The 20,320-nt window shown below is 37.1% G+C and overlaps 1 protein-coding gene across 9 annotated transcripts in view; it reads left to right on the plus strand.

Annotated features, from left to right (window-relative positions):
• Positions 1-20,320, plus strand: part of Skint5l (selection and upkeep of intraepithelial T cells 5 like) — a 238,361-nt gene that overhangs the window by 157,982 nt on the left and 60,059 nt on the right. The window lies entirely within an intron of this gene.

Genomic DNA, 20,320 nt, shown 5'->3' on the forward strand with positions numbered 1-20,320 from the left:
CCAATATTATTGGCAGTGATATTCTTACAGATAAAAAAAGTGTTAAATTAGGTAAATATGTGGGATCAGAAAGTTAATGTTTCATTTAAGGCCATATGTCATTGACCTAGTCATAAACCGACAGTGAATAGAACATTCAATTTTGAGATATACAATTGTATATACATGTGATCCAAGACAATTACATAATGAATTTTAAAATATAACAAAGTATTCGGTATGAAAAAATTTATGTATGTGATTAATAACAATTCCAGAAATTGCCAATTATTGAAATACAGAAGAGAATCTGAACTGAGTTGGCAAAACTTGAGAAGTCAGGAAGGTTAAATTTTCCAAAACTATACATTGGACATTTTTACCTGCAAACACCTCTCTGAGTAGACCCTATGGCAGTTGAAAATGAAGTATGATAGGTGGTTGAATTTTTTTGTACAAGTGCAAGATGACATCAATTATTTAGATTTGAAGTTCAATTATTTTTATTTGAGGAATTGGGGATGTTAACAGACTTTGTAGCTGAGGATAGTCTCAATCAGCAAATATGTCCATTACAGGAATGACATTCAATTTCTTCTTTGTTATCCACTAGGAAATATATGGGATACCCAAATAGATATAGGCTTGAAAGTGGTGAACAAAGAGGTAATAAAGGCCATTTTTTTATTTGCAATGGGTAACAACACAAAGGGACAAAGGCAGGAATTTTTTTTATTAACTTGAGTATTTCTTATTTACATTTCAAGTGTTATTCCCTTTCCTGGTTTCCGGGCCACCATCCCCCTAACCCCTCCCCCTCCCCTTCTTTATGGGTGTTCTCCTCTCCATCCTCCCCCCAAGAGCTATTAGAATCAAGATACACAGAGAGCAGTTGATAGGTGAAGGGCAGTACTGGGAAATCAAAAGTCATATTTAATTTGATCATGCAAAAGTACAAAGAACAAGAAGGTGATGAGAATAACAGGTTTTTCCCTTATTTATACGTAGGAAAACCACTACACTTAGGGATGACTTGTTCAAAACTGTCTTTCTACTGCCCAAATTTCTGCACTGAAATCACCAATCATTTTGAGTCATGAGACCTAAAGAATTCTTTTCTAAATAATTTGCACTTGAAAATGTATCCTACAAAAGACTCAGTTGTCATTGAGATAACCGACACATCTAAGTATAGCAAGACCTAATATGTTAGCATAATAAATATTAGAACCACACCAATCTCATCACCTTCTTCTCAGCCAGAGGTGATTTCTGGGACTTTAATAGGCTACGAACCTGTATTTCTTAAGATACTATAAATTTCTAACAATCCATTCCCCATAAAAACCTTCCTTTCATCTGGTTCTCATAAGATTTGATTAACCCTGAGATCATTATTAATTTATAGTAGAGGAAGCCTTCTGCAGAATTTCTATAAACTTCATCTATGAGAAAATTGAGATCAAATTTAAAGCCTTTTGTAGAATTTCTGAGATGCTATTTTCACCATATCACTAAGGAAAACCTGGTCCAGTATAGAACAGTTATTTCATGAAGGATGGAATTATATGTCAGTTTCAGCTGTTAAGGGTCAGAAACTAGAGTCTACATGCACTTAATACTTACAGAAATGAGAGTCTTGAAAAATTGGAACATGTGTTAATATGGTATACCAGAAATCTTGAAATTCAATTTGGCCTGTTTAAAATTATTAACCCAGATTATTGGAAGTGACATGTTCACAGATAAAAAAGTGTTCAATGAGTTAAATGTGTGGGACCAGAAAGTCAATAGTTTTTTTAAGGACATATGTCAAGGACATGCCCATAAACTTACCGGGAAGATAATATTCACAACCTTGAGTTACATGATCCAATATAAATGATCAAAGACATATTACATGATGAAATTTAGTGTAAAGTGGAGTATTCTGCATGCAACAAGGTTATATATGGCATTAAAAATAACCCTCAGTATTGTCAATTGTCCAAACACAGAAAGAAACCTGAATTGATTTGCCAAAACTACAAAAGGCAGCAAGGTTAAAATTACAAGAACTATACCTGGAACATGGTTACCTCCCATGTCCAGAATAAGTGGAACTTTGGCCCTTGACCAAGATATATGATAGATCCTTGAAATTTTTGTACAAGTTCAAGTTGAGATCATCAATTTAGATTTGAATGTCAGCCTTTGGAATTCCCTTCTATTTGTTAGGTTACAAAAACTTGAAGAATTGAGGATATTAACAGACTTTGCAGCTGAGGATAGAGTCAATCAGCAATATGTCCATTACAGCAATGACATTAATTTCCTTCTTTGTTATGCATTTGGAAAAATCCAGGTTACTCAAAATAGAAATAGTAAACAAAGTATTTGTCAATGGAGTAGTAGAGGCCAGTTTGCATTTGCAATTGCTAATAACACAAAGGTACAAACACAGGAATAATGGACTATAAAACAGAGCTAATGGAATGAAGATACTCTTAGAGCAGTTGCTGGGTGCAGGGCAGTACTGTGACATCAAAATACAAATTTAATTTGGTCTGGCTAAAGTACAAAGAACAATGCTTTATTGTACCATTAAGATCTTGGGGGAAGTGCAGATATCCTGAGGCCACAGGACAGGTTGCCACTTCTGCACACCTCGGCCCACATCCCTTGTGCAAGGGGAAACTGCACAGTGCCTCTGGACAGAGGGACATAGGAAAAGACAGCCACTGGTACCCATGTTTCTGGTCTGCGCGCAGGATGGAACTGAACGAGCAAAACAGTTCCCTGCACCCAAATCCCATGGGGGAGAGAGTTGGAACCTTGGAAGTGTGGATATTCCTGAGAAGTCAGAGGAAAATACCCTCTGCCTGCAGTACAGAACCAAGAGGGAATTGCATACTGCCAACTGTGCCCACTGGGTTCAAGGACCTACATGAGCAATCAGGGGCAGGACCCTTTGATTCCTGCCCATGCCTAGAGCTGGAAGACAGTCTCTATGAGTGCTGCCACAGCTGAGAGCAGAGCACCTGTTCTTAGTAAAGGCTGGAAGAAAACAGGAAAACAGTTCTACAGGAGTGCTGACACAGAGCCCTACAACAGGGCCACGTAACTCCCAGAAACTGCAAGACAAACCACCACCAGAGACAACCCAATGGCTAGAGGCAAGAGCAGGAACATAATCAACAGAAACCAAGACTACTTGGTCTCATCAGATCCCAGTACTCCGACAAAAGAAAATACTGTATATCCAAACATAAGAGAAAAGCAAGATTTATATTTGAAATCACATTTTCTGATAAGAATGGAGGACTTTAAGAAAGGCACAAAGAACTCCCTTAGATAAATGCATGAAAACACAAATAAACAAGTAGAAACCCTTAGAGAGGAAACACAAAAATCACTTAAAGAATTACAGGAAAACACAAACAAACAGGTGGAGGAATTGAAAATGGAAATAGAAACAATAAAGCAAGCATAAAGTTAGACAACACTGGATATAGAAAACCAAAGGAAGAGACAAGGAGCCTTAGACACAAGCATCACCAACAGAATACAAGAGATAGAACAGAGAATCCAAGGGGCAGAAGATACCATAGAAAACATCAACACAACTGTCAAAGATAATGTAAAACAGAAAAAGCTCCTAGCCCAAAACATACAGGAAATCCAGGATACAATGAGAAGATCAAACCTAAGGATAATAGGTATAGAAGAAAGTGAAGACTCCCAACTTAAGGGGCCTATAAATGTATTCAGCAAAATTATAGAAGAAAACTTCCCTAACCTAAAGAGATTCCCATACACATAAAAGAAGCCTACAGAACTCCAAATAGATTGGACTAGAAAAGAAATTCCTCCTGTCACATATTAGTCAAAATACCAAATGCAAAAAACAAAGAATATTAAAAGCAGTAAGGGAAAAAGGTCAAGTGACATATAAAGGCAGATTAATAAGAATTACACCAGACTTCTCACCAGAAACTATGAAAGCCAGAGGATCCTTGCCAGATGTCATACAGACCCTAAGAGAACACAAATGCCAGCCCACATTACTGTATCCAGCAAAACTTTCAATTAACATAGATGGAGAAACCAAGATATTCCATGACAAATACAAATGTATACAATATCCTTCTACAAATCCAGCCCTAGAAGGGATAATAGATGGAAAACTCCAACACAAGGAGAGAAACTACACTGTACAGAAAGCAAGAATATAATTTCCTTGCAATGAAATCAAAAGAAAGATAAACAAAAATAATTCCACCTCTAATAAAGAAAATAACAGGAAGTGACAGTCACTATTCCTTAATATCTCTCAACATCAATGGACTCAATTCTCAAATAAAAAGACATAGACTAACAGACTGGATACGTAAAGAGAACCCAGCATTTTGCTGCATGCAGGAAACACAACTCAGAGACAAATACAGACACTACCTCAGAGTAAATGGCTGGAAAACAATTTTCCAAGCAAAAGGTCCGAAGAAACAAGCTGGAGTTGCCAGTCTAATATCAAATAAATTTGACTTTCAAACAAGAGTCATATAAAAGATAAGGAAGGACACTTTATACTCATCAAAGGAAAAATCCACTAATGAATTCTCAATCCTAAGTATCTATGTTCCAAATGCAAGGGCACCTACATTCATAAAAGAAACCTTACTAAAGCTCAAAGCACACATTGCAACTCACACGATAATAGTAAGAGGTTTCAACACCTCACTCTCATCACTGGACAGATCATGGAAACAAAAATTAAACAGAGACATAGGGAAACTAACAGAAGTTATGAACCAATTTGATTTAACAGTTATTTACAAAACATTTCATCCTAAAACAAAACTTTTATACCTTCTTTTCAGCACCTCATTGATCCTTCTCCAAAATAGACCATATAGTCCGACTCAACAGATACAGGAATGTAGAAATAAATAGAAATAATCCCATGCATCTTATCAGATCACCATGTACTAAGACTGGTCTTCAATAACAATAATGACAGAAAGCACACATAAGCATGGAAGTTGAAAAATGCTCTACTCAATGACAAATGTGGCCATGGAAGAAATAAAGAAAGAAATTAAAGACTTCTTAGAATTTAATGAAAATGAAGGAACAGCATTCTCAAACTTATGGGGCACAATGAAAACTCATAGTTCTGAGTGCCTGCAAAAAGAAACAAGAGGGAGCATATATCAGCAGTTTGATGGCACACCTTAAAGCTCTAGAATAAAAAGAAATAAATACAAAAGGAGTAGAAGGCAGGAGATAATCAAACTCAGAGCTGAAATCAACCAAGTAGAAACAAAAAGGACTACACAAAGTAACAAAAGCAGGAGCTGGTTCTTTGAGAAAATCAACAAGCTAGATAAACCCTTAGACTAACCAGAGGTCACAGAGAGTCTATTCAAATTAAGAAAATCAGAAATGAAAAGGAAGAAATAACAACAGAATGTGAAGAAATTAAAAAAAATTATTAGATCCTACTACAAAAGCCTATATTCAACAAAACTGGAAAATCTGGAGGAAATGGACAATTTTCTAGACAGATATCAGGTACCAAAACTAAATCACAAACAAATAAATCATCTAAACAACCCCATAACTCTTAAAGAAATAGAAGCAGTCATTAAAAGTCTCCCAACCAAAAAGAGCCCAGATCCAGATGGGTTCACTGAAGAATTCTATCAGATCTTCATAGAAAACTTCATACCAATACTCTCCAAACTATTCCACAAGATTGAAACAGACACAGCACTACCAAATTCCTTCTATGAATCCACAATTATTCTTTTACCAAAAACACACAAAGATGCAACAAAGAAAGAAAACTTGAGACCAATTTCCCTTATGAATAGTAACTCGAAAATACTCAATAAAATCCATAATAAAAACAGAATCCAAGAGCACATCAAAATGATCTCCCATGTTGATCAAGTAGGCTTAATCCCAGGGATGGAGGGATGGTTTAATATATGAAAATCCATCAATGTAATCCACTATATAGACAAATTCAAAAATAAGAACTATATGGTCATTTCACTAGATGCTGAAAAAGCACTTGACAAAATTCAACACCTCATCATGAAAAAAGACCTGGAAAGATCAGGAATTCAGGGCCCATACCTAAACATAGTAAAAGCAATATACAGCTAACCAGTAGCTAACATCAAATTAAATGGAGAGAAACTTGAAGCAATCCCACTAAAATTAAAGACTAGACAAGGCTGCCCACTCTCTCCCTACTTCTTCAATATAGTCCTGGAAGTCCTAGCCAGTGCAATCAGACAGCGACAGGAGGTCAAAGGGATACAAATTGGAAGGGAAGAAATCAAGATATCACTATTTGCAGATGATATGATAGTGTACTTAAATGAACCCCAAAGTTTCACCAGAGAACTATTTAATCTGATAAACAATTTCAGCCAAGTGTTGGGGTGTAAAATTAACTCAAACAAATCAGTAGCCTTTCTCTAGTCAAAGGATAAACAAGCTGAGAAAGAAATTAAGGAAATGATACCCTTCCCAAGAGTCCAAAATAACATAAAATATCGTGGCATGACTTTATCCAAGCAAGTGAAAGATCTGTATGACTAGAACTTGAAATCTCTTGAGAAAGAAATTGATGAAGATCTCAGAAGATGGAAAGATCTTCCATGCTCATAGATTAGCAGGATTAATATAGTAAAGATGGCCATTTTGCCAAAAAAACATCTAAAGATTCAATACAATCCCCATTAAAATTCCTACTCCATTTTTTATAGAGATAGAAAGAACAATTTGCAAATTCATTTGGAATAACAAAAACCCAGGATAGTGAAAACTATACTCAACAATAAAAGAACTTCTGGGGGAATCATCATCCCTGACTTCAAGCAGTGTTACAGAGCAACAGTCATAAAAACTGTATTGTATTGGTACAGAGACAGGCAGATAGTTAAGTGGAACAGAATTGAAGATCCAGAAATGAACCCACACACCTATAAACACTTGATCTTTGACAAAGGAGCTAAAACCATCCAATGGAAGAAAGATAGCATTTTCAACAAATGGTGCTGGTTCAACTGGAGGTTAGCATGAAGAAGAATGCAAATCAATCCACTCTTACCACCATATACAAAACTTAAGTCCAAGTGTATCAAGGACCTCCACATCAAACCAGATACACTCAAACTAATAGAAGAAAAAGTGGGGAAGAGTCTCGAATACATGGGCACTGGGGAAAATTTCCTGAACAAAACCCCAATGGCATATGCTCTAAGATCAAGAATCAACAAATGGGACCTCATAAAACTGCAAAGCTTTTGTAAAGCAAAAGACACTGCCATTAGGACAAAATGGCAATGAAGAGTTTGGGAAAAGGTCTTTACCAATCCTACATTTCATAGAGGGTTAATATACAAAATATACAAAGAACTCAACAAGTTAGACTCCAGAGAAACAAACCACTCTATTAAAAATGGGGTACAGAGCTAAACAAAACCTTCTCATCTGAGGATTATTGAATGGCCAAAAATCACCTAAAGAAATGTTCATCATTTTTAGTCATCAGGGAAATGCCTATCAAAACAGCTCTGAAATTCCACCTCACACCAGTCAGAATGGCTAAGATCAAAAACTCAGGTGACAGCAGATGCTAGCAAGGGTGTGGAGAAAGAGGAACACTCACTCTTCCATTGGTGGTGGGATTGCAAACTGATACAATCAGTCTGGAGGTTCCTTAGAAAACTGGACATTATACTACCTGAGGACACAGCTATACCTCTCTTGGGGATATACCAAGATGCTCCAACATAAAACAAAGACACATGTTCCACTATGTTCATATCAGCCTTATTTATAATAGCCAGACGCTGGAAAGAACCCAGATGCCCTTCAACAGAGGAATGTATTTAAAAAAGTGGTATATCTACAAAATGGAGTACTACTCAGCTATGAAAAATGACTTCATGAAATGGCATATGCAAATGGAATGAACTAGAAAATATCATCCTGAGTGAGGTTACTAAATTACAGAAAAGAAGCACTTGATATGCACTCATTGATAAGTGGATATTAGCCAAAAAGCTCAAATTACCCAAGATGCAATCTATAGCCCACATGAAGCTCAAGAAGAAGGATGACCAAAATGCAGATGCTCCCACTCCTTCTTAAAAGGGGGAAAATATTCATAGGAGGGGACATGAAAGCAAAGTTTAGAGCAGTGTCTCACGGAATGGTCATTCAGAGCCTGAAACACATGTGGCCCATATATATACAGCCACTAAAACTAGATAAGATTGATGAAGCTAAAAAAATGCATACGGAAAGGGACTGGACACAGATCTCTCCTGAGAGACACATCCATAGCATGTCCAATACAGAGGTCAGTGCTAGCAGCAAATCACCGAATTGAGAATAGGACCCCCTTAGGGGGAATTAGAAGAAGTATTGAAAGAGTTGAAGGAGCTTGCAACCCCATAAAAACAAAAATGCCAACCAACCAGAGCTTCCAGGGACTAAACCACTACAGAAATACTATACGTGGACTGACCCAGGGCTCCACCTGCATATGTAGCAGAGAATAGCCTTGTTGTGGCACCAGTGGAAGGGAAAGCCCTTGGTCTTGCCAAGGTTGAACCCCTAGTGCAGGGAAATATGGAGGAGGGCAATAAGGGAGATCTATATGGGGAATACCCTTATGGGGATGGGGAGAGGAAGGAATGGGGGCTTATGGACAGAAAACCCAGAAAGGGAATAACTTTTGAAATGTAAGTGAAGAAATATATAATAAAAATTAAGGGGTTGGGGATTTAGCTCAGTGGTAGAGAGCTTGCCTAGCAAGCACAAGGTTCTGGGTTCGGTCCCCAGCTCCGAAAAAAAAAGAAAGAAAGAAAAAAAGAAAAGAAAAGAAAAAAATTAAAAAAGAAAAAAAAAGAAATAACTTACTTTAAAAAAAAGATCTTGGGGGAAAAGTTCAGGAGGTATTAGAGGGAGTACCTAATTTATGCAGATTATACAAATTCTGAAGATGTTTTCCCTTATTCTATACAAATAATGATCTCAGGTGTGAACAAAGTCTTATGAGAACCGGATGCAAGGAAGGATTTTATAAGGACCTCATGATTTGTAATTGGCAGTATCTTATGAAAGACAAGCTCTTAGACTCTTAAATGCCTAGAAAACACTAATGGCTGAGTGCAGGGTGATGAGACCTGTTTTGCTTCTATATTTATCATGCTAACATATTAGGTCTTACTATACCTACAGCTCTCTGTTATATCAATTACACCTGAGTCAATTGTAGGATAAATGGTCATGTGCAAATTATTTAGAAAAGAATTCTTTAGATATCCTGACTCAAAATAATTGGTGATTTTAATGGGGAAAAATGAGCAGTAGAAATACAGTTTTGAACAAGGCATCCCTGGAAGGTTTCATTTCCCTACACATAAATCAGAAAACAAAGCTTGGTACTCCAGCTGTGTACCTTTGATGAGTCAAGTGTTACCATTGGCAAAATGAATGTATGTTCAAGAGATACAGTAAGGCTTTTTCATGCCATCAAATGTTGAAAGTTATGCCTAGCCTAGTGCCACACAACAAAAAGTATAGGCATCATGACTTTGTTAGCCATTTCAAGAGTGAGCCAAATCTTGCTCTATGAATTAATGCAAATCTAATACATGATGATTAAAACAGTGCTGCTTATAATTGTCTAAAAGTAAATTTCTTACTCACCAAAGCAAAACTCAATGTTACAAAAGTCACTAATTAAACTATTGATCTTTTTCCCATAGGCTTAAATGATTTTTTGTTGCAATTATTTCAAAGGAATGATCAAAGTTTCAATGTGAATCCGGTTATGAATTATAAAATATTCCATGGTCTATGTGAAAATTGAGATAATATTTAATGCATATAGTAGGATTTCTAAAATGCTACTCTCTGCATGTTTCTAAGGAAAACCTGGCCCAACAAAAATCAAGTTTCTTAGGAAGCATAGAAATATATGTCATTTTCATCTGTTAATGGTCAGGAATCAAGACTCAGTATACACTTAGTACTTTTGGAAATAGGAGACTTGATGAAAACAGTAATATGTGTTACTATGATATTCCAGAAATCTTGAAATTCAAAATAGCAAGTTTAATATGATTATACCCAGATTATAGGAAGTGACATATTCTCCCAGATAAAATAAGGTGTTCAGTGAATTAAATGTGTGTGACAAGAAAGTCAATTACTTTATTGAAGGACATATGTAAGGACAATTTTGCAGGGAAGAGAACATTCACAATCTTGAGTTATATGAGCTAATATAAATGTGATCTAAGACATATTACATGATGAAATTTAGCGTCAAATGGAGTGTTCTGCATGGAAAGAGTTTATATATGTCGGTAAAAACAACTCCAGGACTGCCAGTTGTCCAAACACAGAATGGAACCTGAACTGAGTTTCCAATACTACAGTAAAAGCAAGATTAAAATTCTAAGAACCATACTTTAACATGGTTACCTTCCATGGCCTCTATGAGTAGATCTTTGACACTTTACAAAGAAGTATGATAGGTGCTTGAATTTTTTGAACAACTGAAAGTATTGGTCAAATATTTAGATTAGGATATCAGACTTTGGAATTCTCTTCTATTTGATAGGTAACAAAAATATGAAAAATTGAGGATGTTAACAGACTTTAGAGCTGAGGTTAAAGTAAGTCCACAAATATGTCCATTACAGCAATGACATTCATTTTCTTCTTTGTGATCCATTTAGAAAAAAATGGGTTACTCAAAATGGATATAGGCTAGAAAGTATTTGTCAACGTAGTAGTAGAAGCCAGTTTTCATTTTCAAAGGGTAACATAACAAATGGACAAATGCAGGAATACCAGACCATGAAGCAGGGCTAGTGGAATGATGATACTCAGAGAGCAGTTGCTAGGTGAAAGGCAGTACTATGATATAAATGTTGGATTATATTTTACCATGCTAATGTACAAAAACACTGTTTATTGCAGCTTTAAGTACTTTGGGAAAAAAGTTCAGGAAGTAGTAGAAGGTGTACCTCATTTATGCAGATCATACAAATTCTGGAGAAGTTTTTCCTTATTCTAAACTAATAATGATCTCAGGGGGAAGAAAATCTTTATTCATTTATTTATTTATTTTTATTAACTTGAGTATTTCTTATTTACATTTCGAATGTTATTCCCTTTCCTGGTTTCCGGGCACACGTCCCCCTAATCCCTCCCCCTCCCCTTCTTTATAAGTGTTCCCCTCCCCATCCTCCCCCCATTGCCGCCCTTCCCCCAACAATCACGTTCACTGGCAGTTCAGTCTTAGCAGGACAAAGGGCTTCCCCTTCTCCGGTTTACTATCCATAAACCCCCAATACCATCACCCTACCCTTTCTTCTATGAGGATGTTTCCCCACCCATCAACCCACCATTCCTGCCTCCCCACCCTGACATTGCCCTACACTGGAGGGTCCAGCCTTGGCAGGAAAGGGCTTCTCCTCCCATTGGTGCTCAACAAAGCTATCCTCTGCTACATATGCAGCTGAAGCCATGGGTCTATTCATGTGTACTCTTTGGGTAGTGGTTTAGTCCCTGAGAGCTCTGGTTGGTTGGTATTGACCCTTCAACTCCTTCAACCCTTTCTCTAACTCCTTCAACCCTTTCTCTAACTCCTTCAAGGGGGACCCTGTTCTCAGGTCAAAAGTTGTCTGCTAGTATTCACCTCTGTATTTGTCATGCTCTGGCAAAGCATCTCAGGAGACAGCTATATCAGGCTCCTGTCAGCATGTACTTTTTGGCATGAGCAATATTGTCTGGGTTTCTTGGCTGTATGTATATGGGCTGGATCCCCAGGTGGGGCAGGTTCTGAATAGTCATTCTTTCAGTCTTTTCTCCAAACATTGTCTCCATATCTCCTCCTATGAATATTTTTGTTCCCCGTTTTAAGCATGACTGAAACATCTGCACTTTCATTGTCCTTCTTCCTGTGCTTCATGTGGTCTGTGGACTGTATCTTGGGTAAACCCAGCTTTTGGGAGAATATTAACTTACCAGTCAGTGCATACTTTTTTTTTGGTTGTTTTTTATTTCCGTTGGTGATTGGGTTACCTCACTCAGGATGATATTTTCTAGTTTCATCTATTTCCTTAATAATTTCATGTAGTCTTTGTTTTTAATAGCTTAGTATTACTCCATTATGTAAATGTACCACAATTTCTGTATCCATTTCTGTGTTGAAGGACATCTGAGTTATTTCCAGTTTCTGACTATTATAAATAAGGCTACTTTGAACATTGTAGAGAATGTGTCCTGGTTATAAGTTGGAGCATAATTTGTGTATATTCCCAGGTGTGATGCAGCTGTGTCCTCAGGTAGTACTACGTCTAATTTTCTGAGGAACCTCCAGACTGATTTCCAAAGTGGTTGTACCAGTTTTCAGTGCCACCAATGGAGGAGTGTTCCTCTTTCTCCACACCCTTTCCAGCATCTGTTGTCACCTGAGGTTTTTATCTTAGCCGTTCTGACTGGTATGTGATGGAATCTCAGGGTTGTTTACATTTGTATTTCCCTGATAACTAAGGATGTTGAGCATGTCTTTAGGTACTTCTCAGCCATTCGATTTTCCTTATTTGAGAATCCTTTGTTTAGCTCTGTATCCCAATTTTAATAGGGTTATTTGATTCTCTGGAGTCTAGCACCTTGAGTCCTTTTTATATATTAGGTATTAGCCCTCATCAGATATAGTATTGGTAAAGATCTTTTACCATTCTTTTGGTTGCCATTTTGTCCTAATGACAGTGTCCTTTGCCTTACAGAAACTTTGCAATGTTATGAGATCCCATTTTTTGACTCTTGATCTTAGAGCATAAGCCATTGGTGTTCTGTTCAGGACATTTTCCTTAGTTCCCTTGTGTTTAAAGCTCCTCCTCTCTTTTCCTTCTATAAGCTTCAGTGTATTTAGTTTTATGTGGAAGATCTTGATCCACTTGGACTTGAGATCTATACAGGATGATAAGAATGTATTGATTTGTATTCTTCTACATGCTGACCTCCAGTTGAATCAGCTGTTCTGTGATTTCCTCTCTCTCCCTTTCCCCTGCAAATGTGGTCCTAGGAGAGGGCCTGGTATATGTCAGGTGGGAGTTCTGAAAACATCAAGATGTCACCATCGACAGGATCCAGTGAATACTACCCTGTAATTTTAAACATAATATAAAGGACCCTGTTTCTGTAGAAAAGAAAACATGTAACATTATGGTTATGAAATTAATGTGAAGCAACTAACTAGTGTTATGTTGTTTTTAATATCTTCCAGGTTTGTATAAAATCTTGGCTTAATTTAATATGTTCATGCAGAAATAACACCAACATTAGCAATTGTAGAGAGAATGAATTGCAGATTTTATAACAATTTTTTTAAGTTTGGTATTAAAATATTCATATGTATGTCCCTAAAATTGTAATCACGTTCAAGTGCAGTCATTTGTGGTTATAATCTTGTTTTGTGTGCTTCCATTAGTTAATTCCTCTTAAGGGCATGAGAGAGATTAGATGGAAGCCAATTTTATATCAAATTTACATTTTATTGAATAGACCCAAAAAGAACTAAAAGGAAACTTTCACTTGGTGTTGTTCAGATCATAAAGTGCAGTGTTCTGTTGTCATTGGGACTGCTCCATTCACAGATTTGCAGAGAAAAGGAGGTGGCTTAATGCAGCAGTTCATACTGTACTCCCACATAGGAGGTCTGACAGCTCAGATCCTCAGGAGCACAAGGCTTTTTAAGGAATGCTGGTGGTGCCTCTGTAGATAATTACATCACCTGTTCCACTCTATTGACACTGCTTTCCTCATGGATCTCCTCAGTCCCTAATTTTCTCTGCTATACATTTTCTTCACAGTGAAGCTTACAGTCCATTGCTGAAAATTATAAGCTCGGCATAGTGTTGACTTTACTGTGGTTACATGTTTCTTCTTAGCAGGCACACATCTTTCTAGGGTCCAACTACAGTACAGATTACAGACTTTTTCATTAGTGTCTATTTCTTTTACTCTGTGTAGACTTTAGAAAGCCTGATTTGGAGATGGCCCAATTCAGAATTGACTATAACTGAACAAAGGCTAAAAGTATTTATGGGAGGATTGACACATACCATGAATTATTTGACTTTTGTTTGTGGTATTTAAAATCTTCACTTGCAGTTCATGTAACAGTTGTATCTTAAAATTCCCAAATTAAGCAGCTCTGTTTAAAAAACTGTGGCTTGTAGAATTTTTTTAAAGTAATTTAAGGCTTCTTGTTTTTTGTTTTTGTTTGTTTTTGTTTTGTTTATCATGTGGAATGCAGATTGGTGCTAGACAAGCCTCTCCCATATCACTATAGTATAAGGTTGTTACACTACTCTGAAATGTATTCAGAAACAGGTACTTCAATATCTTTCTTTCTCCAGAGGTGGTCCAGTTGTACCAATGATAATTTTCCTTGCACTGAATATACATATATATATATACATATATATATATATATTACACAGTGTTTATATTTGGGGAATAGTTGGAAAGAAATATATTTGTTATGGAAGAAGGCTGTATCTGTTGTCTTCATAGACACTGTTCATTTATTTTGAGGGTGGAATGCATTTTTCTTCCTGTTCAGTGCTTTATCACCATCTTTTGTTTGTGGTCATAGTGACCATAGCAATGTAGCAGACATTTCCAAATGTATAGAGTGAAGTAAACAGTTACTAGCAAGAAACGAATATATGTCTGCAGGTTTCTCCTTGAAGCAAAGGCGGGAATGAAATCTGTTTAATTATTCTACATTGACATTGTTTGTGCCTAATTTATTTTCACAGCAGCTGTACAATGTGGTGTTCATTGCCCTTCTGGGTCCTTCTTCCTCCCTCAAGGTTCCAATGAAGCTACAGCTTCCTTTAATGTCTGACACATTAATGAATGGCCAGCAGTTTTCAGCTCTTACAAAAGCTTACCATGCTTATTGTAGCTCAGTAGGTAGAACTGCTAATCACGTGCAAGGTTCCATGGGTTTGATTCCTGGCACTGAATTAAAATACATAAAGGCCTGTATATTCTTATTTTCTATGCTGGATTATTTGTAGTGGTAAAATATCCACGTCCTTTTTGCAGACTGTCACATTACTAAATGACATTACATTAAAGCCTGGTGTTAAATGAAAAAAAATGCTATCTTTTCTCCACTTGATGGTTTTAGCTCCATTGACAAAGATAAAGTGACCATAAGTGGGATTCATTTTTACGTCTTCAATTCTATTCCACTGATCTATCTGCCTTTCTCTGTAACAACACTCTGCAGTTTTTATAATCATTGCTCTGCAATCCAGCTAGCATGGATGGTGATTCCCCCAGAAGTTCTTTAATTGTTGAGAATAGTTTTCTGGGCTGGAGAGATGGCTTAACCATTAAAGGCTAGGCTCACAACCAAAAAATATAAGAAAACAGTTTTCCTTCACTATCCTGTTTTTTTTTTGTTGTTGTTGTTATTCAAAATGAATTTGCAAATTGCTCTTTCTAACGCCATGAAAAAAAATGAGTTAGAACTTTTTTAGGGATTGCACTGAACCTGTACATTGCTTTTGGCAAGTTGGCCATTTTTATCCTACTAATTCTGCCAATCCATGAACTCGTGAGGTCTTTCCATCTTCTGATATCTTCTCGAATTTCTTTCTTTAGAGATGTGAAGTTATTGTCATACAGATCACGCAAATAATATAAAGTACACCGAGGTACTTTATATTATTTGTGACTATTGTAAAGGGTGTCATTTCCCTAATTTCTAATTCAGTCTTTTGAACCTTTGAGAAGAGGAAGGTTACTGATTTGTTTGAGTTAATTTTATACCCAGCCACTTTGCTGAAGTTTTTTTATCAGGCTTAGTATTTCTATGGTGGAACTTTTGGGGTCACTTAAGTATACTATCATATCATCTGCAAATAGTGATATTTTGACTTCTTCCTTTCCAATTTGTATCCCTTTGACCTCCTTTCTTTGTCTGGTTGCTCTGGCTAGGATTTATAGTACTATACTGAATAAGTAGGGAGAGAGTGGGCAGCCTTATCTAGTCCCTGATTTTACTGGGATTGCTTCAAGCTTCTCTCCATTTAATTTGATGTTGACTACTGGTTTGCTGTATATTGCTTTTACTATGTTTAGATATGGGCCTTGAATTCCTAATCATTCCAAGACTTTTAACACAAAGGGGTGTTGAATTTTGACAAATGTTTTCTCAGCATCTAATGAGATGATCATGTTTTTGTTTTTCTTTGAGTTTTTTATATAGTGGATTTTGTTGATAGATTTCCATATATTGAACCATCCTGGCATCCCTTGGATGTACCCTACTTGATCATGATGGATGATCATTTTTGATGTGTTCTTAGATTTGGTTTGCAAAAATTTTATTGAGTAATTTTACTTCGATGTTCATAAGAGAAATTGGTCTGAAGTTCTCTTTCTTTGTTCGGTGTTTGTGTGTGTTAGGTAGAGGTATGATTGTGGCTTAATAGAAGGAATTAGGTTGTATTCTTTCTGTTTCTATTTTGTGGAATATTTGGACAGTATTGGTATTATGTGTTCTAGGAAGGTCTGATAGAATTCTCCACTAAATGCATTTGGTAATGGCCTTTTTTTGGATTGGAGACCTTTAATAACTGTTCCTATTTCTTTAGGAGTTATGGGACTGTTTAGATTATTTATCTGATCCTCATTTAACTTTGGTACCTCATATCTTTCTAGCAAATTTTCGATTTCATCCAGATTTCCCAGTTTTATTGAGTATAGGTTTTTGTAATAGGATCTTGTGAGTTTTTTAATTTCCTCAGATTCTGTTGTTATGTCTCCCTTTTCATTTCTGATTCTGTTAATTTGGATACTGTTTCTGTGCCCTCTGGTTAGTCTGGCTAAAGAGTTATCTATATTGTTGATTTTTTTCAAGGAAGCACCCGCTTTTCTTGGTTGTTTGTATGGTTTTGTATGTTTCTACTCGGTTGACTTCAGGCCTGAGTTTCATTATTTCCTGCTGTCTACTCCTCTTGGGTGTATTTGATTCTTTTTATTCTAGAGTTTTTGGTAGGTGTACTTTCAAGCTGCTAGTGTAAGCTCCATCCAGTTTTTTGTTTGTTTGTTTGTTTGTTTGTTTTCAGACACTCAGAGCTATTCATTTTCGTCTTAGCCATGCTTTCATTGTCTTGTAAGATTGGGTATATTGTGCATTCATTTTCATTAAATTCTAAAAAGGTCTTTAATTTCTTTCTTTTTCTCTTCCCTGGCCAAGTTGCAATTGAGTAGAGCGTTCTTCAACTTCCATGTATATGTAGGCTTTCTGTCCTTTTTGTTGTTATTGAAGACCAGACTTTGTCTCTAGTGATCTGATAGGATGCATGGGATTATTTAAATCTTTTTGTATAAGTTGAGGTCTGTTTTGTGATTGAATACATGCTCAATTTTGGGGAAGGTATCATGAGGTGCTGAGAAGAAGAAATATTATTTTTAGGATGGAATATTCTATGAATAGCTGTTAAATCCATTTGGTTCACAACTTCTGTTAGTTTCTCAATGGCTCTGTTGAGTTTCTGTTTACATAATCTGTCCGTTGCTGAGAGTAGGGTGTTGAAGAAACACACTATTATGGTGGGATGTGCAGTGTGTGCTATTAGCTTTAGTAAGGTTTCTTTTATGAATGTAGGTGCCCTTGCATTTGAAGCATAGATAATCATTATTGAGAGTGCACTTGGTGAATTTTTTCTCTGATGTATATTAAGTGTCCTTTTTTGATAACTTTTGGTTGGAAATTGATTTTAATCCATATTAAAATGGGTACTCAAGTTTGTGTCTTGGGACCACTTGCTTAAAAATTGTTTTCCAGACTTTAACTCTGAGATAGTGTCTGTCTTTTACATTAAAGTGTTTTTCCTGCATGTGGCAAAATGCTTCGTCCTTTTTCTGTATCTAGGCTGTTAGTCTATGTGTTTTAATTGGGAAATGGAGTTCATTGATGTTAAGAGATATTAAAGAATAGAGATTTTTGTTTCCTAGTTTTTTTTTTTATTAACTTGAGTATTTCTTATATACATTTCAAGTGTTATTCCCTTTCCCGGTTTCCGGGCACACATCCCCCTCCCACCTCCCCTTTCTTATGGGTGTTCCCCTCCCAACCCTCCCCCCATTGCCGCCCTCCCCCCCACAGTCTAGTTCACTGGGGGTTCAGGCTTAGCAGGACCCAGGGCTTCCCCTTCCACTGGTGTTCTTACTAGGATATTCATTGCTACCTATGAGGTCAGAGTCCAGGGTCAGTCCATGTATAGTCTTTAGGTAGTGGCTTAGTCCCTGGAAGCTCTGGTTGCTTGGCATTGTTGTACATATGGGGTCTCGAGCCCCTTCAAGCTCTTCCAGTTCTTCTCTGATTCCTTCAACGGGGGTCCTATTCTCAGTTCAGTGGTTTGCTGCTGGCATTTGCCTCTGTATTTGCTGTATTCTGGCTGTTTCTCTCAGGAGCGATCTACATCCGGCTCCTGTCGGTCTGCACTTCTTTGCTTCATCCATCTTGTCTAATTGGGTGGCTGTATATGTATGGGCCACATGTGGGGCAGGCTCTGAATGGGTGTTCCTTCAGTCTCTGTTTTAAACTTTGCCTCTCCCTTCCCTGCCAAGGGTATTCTTTTTCCTCATTTAAAGAAGGAGTGAAGCATTCACATTTTGATCATCCGTCTTGAGTTTCGTTTGTTCTAGGGATCTAGGGTAATTCAAGCATTTGGGCTAATAGCCACTTATCAATGAGTGCATACCATGTATGTCTTTCTGTGATCGGGTTAGCTCACTCAGGATGATATTTTCCAGTTCCAACCATTTGCCTACGAATTTCATAAACTCGTTGTTTTTGATAGCTGAGTAATATTCCATTGCGTAGATGTACCACATTTTCTGTGTACATTCCTCTGTTGAAGGGCATCTGGTTTCTTTCCAGCTTCTGGCTATTATAAATAAGGCTGCGATGAACATAGTGGAGCACGTGTCTCTTTTATATGTTGAGGCATCTTTTGGGTATATGCCCAAGAGAGGTATAGCTGGATCCTCAGGCAGTTCAATGTCCAATTTTCTGAGGAACCTCCAGACTGATTTCCAGAATGGTTTTACCAGTCTGCAATTCCACCAACAATGGAGGAGTGTTCCTCTCTCTCCACATCCTCGCCAGCATCTGCTGTCACCTGAGTTTTTGAACTTAGCCATTCTCACTGGTGTGAGGTGAAATCTCAGGGTTGTTTTGATTTGCATTTCCCTTATGACTAAAGAGGTTGAACATTTCTTTAGGTGTTTCTCAGCCATTCGCATTCCTCAGCTGTGAATTCTTTGTTTAGCTCTAAACCCCATTTTTTAATAGGGTTACTTGTTTCCCTGCGGTCTAACTTCTTGAGTTCTTTGTATATTTTGGATATAAGGCCTCTATCTGTTGTAGGATTGGTAAAGATCTTTTCCCAATCTGTTGGTTGCCGTTTTGTCCTAACCACAGTGTCCTTTGCCTTACAAAAGCTTTGCAGTTTTATGAGATCCCATTTGTCGATTCTTGATCTTAGAGCGTAAGCCATTGGTGTTTTGTTCAGGAAATTTTTCCAGTGCCCATGTGTTCCAGATGCTTCCCTAGTTTTTCTTCTATTAGTTTGAGTGTGTCTGGTTTGATGTGGAGGTCCTAGATCCACTTGGACTTAAGCTTTGTACAGGGTGATAAGCATGGATCGATCTGCATTCTTCTACATGTTGAGCTCCAGTTGAACCAGCACCATTTGCTGAAAATGCTATCTTTTTTCCATTGGATGGTTTTGGCTCCTTTGTCAAAAATCAAGTGACCATAGGTGTTTGGGTTCATTTCTGGGTCTTCAATTCTATTCCATTGGTCTATCTGTCTGTCTCTGTACCAATACCATGCAGTTTTTATCACTATTGCTCTGTAATACTGCTTGATTTCAGGGATAGTGACTCCCCCTGAGTCCTTTTATTGTTGAGGATAGCTTTAGCTATCCTGGGTTTTTTGTTATTCCAGATGAATTTGCAAATTGTTCTGTCTAACTCTTTGAAGAATTGGATTGGTATTTTGATGGGGATTGCATTGAATCTGTAGATCGCTTTTGGTAAAATGGCCATTTTTACTATATTAATCCTGCCAATCCATGAGCATGGGAGATCTTTCCATCTTCTGAGGTCTTCTTCAATTTCTTTCCTCAGTGTCTTGAAGTTCTTATTGTACAGATCTTTTACTTGCTTGGTTAAAGTCACACGGAGGTACTTTATATTATTTGGGTCTATTATGAAGGGT

Source organism: Rattus norvegicus, chromosome 5 (assembly GCF_021556685.1).
Source record: "Rattus norvegicus strain SHRSP/BbbUtx chromosome 5, alternate assembly SHRSP_T2T, whole genome shotgun sequence".
NCBI lineage: Eukaryota > Metazoa > Chordata > Mammalia > Rodentia > Muridae > Rattus > Rattus norvegicus.